The following is a 1773-nucleotide window of genomic DNA, read 5'->3' on the forward strand; positions in this document are numbered from 1 at the left end:
CAGGAAACAAGACCACACCATATCCTCAAGTCATTGGGAAGTTGGAAATGGTGAAAATGAAATTGGGAAGTGGTAAAATTTTCCTGTTCCTAACCTTCTCTCTTTAAAAAAAAAAGCATAGAAAAGTGAATCAATTATTTGCTGAGTATCTGAACTGTACACTCAGGGCTATCCTTGGCACTATGAAGGTATCCATATGACCCTCGCTTACAAGAGATGCCGTATAATTGTATTGACAAATCACACAAATGTCAAACCATACACACAGAGACCTTAAGAATAAAACCCAATAAACTCTTCATGATAAAGAATGAGAGAAATGAGATGAACATGACTTTGAGAAGAGCTTTTGGAAGGCTGAAGTTGGGGAAGAGCTGGAGTGGTAATTAAGATGCCTTCTTACTTCCCTGTTTGCATCAGTTGCCCTAAGAAACCTCCTATGCTAACCCACTTCAATCGTCTTTCTAATCCCCTAGTTCCTTCCCCATGACCCTCTGAGCTCACCTGTGAAGCCTCATCTCATACAATTTCATCTCTGCAAGTCCCTGTCACCTTCTTGTCCTAAGTATACTTAGCTCTCCCCTCAGGAACCTGATTGTAAGCCAGTGAAGCAGCAATCCTTCGATCCACAAGCCAAGCTTCTTGTTGTGCTCCCTGCCCCTCCTTCCAAAATTACAACTCTAATGCATTTACTCACCTGCACACATATAGCCACCTTTTCACCCCAAAACTTTGCCCTGGGAGGATTGTTTCTTTCTTCAATGTTACACCTTTGACAGGCAGAAATATCATCCCTAAGATGGTCTACATCCAAAACCCTGGGAACAGTGAATGTTATATGGTGTTAGAGGGTACTTTGTGTGATGCCAAATTCACATGTTAGAGCCACTGACCCTTGTATCTCAGTATGTGACTTTATTTGGGGGGTAGAGCCTTTACAGGGGGTGATTAAGTTAAATTTAGAGCATCAATCCAACCCTACTTGAGCCCATAAAAGAAGAGGAAATTTGGACACAGAAAGAGCTGCCAGGGCTGTGCATGTACAGATAAAATTCCTTGTGAGGAGCCAGCACAAAGGCAGCCATAGGTAAGTCACTGAGAGGCTTCCAAGAAACCAAACCTACCAAGTCCATGATCTTAGACTTCTAAGCTCTGAGACAGTGAGAAAGTCAGTTGCTGCTGTTTAAGCCATTTTGTTTGTAGCACTCCTAAACAAGCTAATGCACACATTGCGTGTCATCCCTGCTGAACTTCTCTGTATCGTTCCAATTTTAGTATATGTGCTGCCGAACAAGCACGCTAATTCACACTCTTCCTATGAGGGGGAGAGAGGCAGAGAGGGTGAAACAATGATACACCAGTGATCTGATAAGAGGGAGACTCAGCAGCTATCCCTGACTCTGCAGATGGAAAAGGAACATGGCCATGGAACACAGGCCACCTCGGCAAGCGGGAAGGGGCAAGGAGCCAGGTTCCTCTTGGGAGTCTGCAGTATTAGCACAGCCCAGCTGACATCTTGATTTCCACGTAGCGCCACCTGTGTTGATCTTCTGACTTACAGAGAGGTAAGACCACATGTTTTCATACCCGTCAAGCTGACAAGTTAATAGTTGTTTGTCCCAACAACAATAGGAAATTAATAGGACTCTTGGTGACATTGACATGCCTGTAGACAGTCCATCCAATCTCATTCCCTTGAGTTTCTCTGCTCTGAAGACCATTTCCCACACCCCGCTTCACACCCCACTCCGTGATCTCATCCAAGCCTCTTAC

General features: G+C 44.3%; 1 pseudogene; it reads right to left on the reverse strand.

The window, feature by feature from the left end:
• Positions 1-1208: 1208 nt before the first annotated feature.
• On the reverse strand, positions 1209-1298 carry LOC118758043 (U6 spliceosomal RNA; annotated as a pseudogene).
• Positions 1299-1773: the final 475 nt, after the last annotated feature.

Source organism: Ochotona princeps, chromosome 12 (assembly GCF_030435755.1).
Source record: "Ochotona princeps isolate mOchPri1 chromosome 12, mOchPri1.hap1, whole genome shotgun sequence".
NCBI lineage: Eukaryota > Metazoa > Chordata > Mammalia > Lagomorpha > Ochotonidae > Ochotona > Ochotona princeps.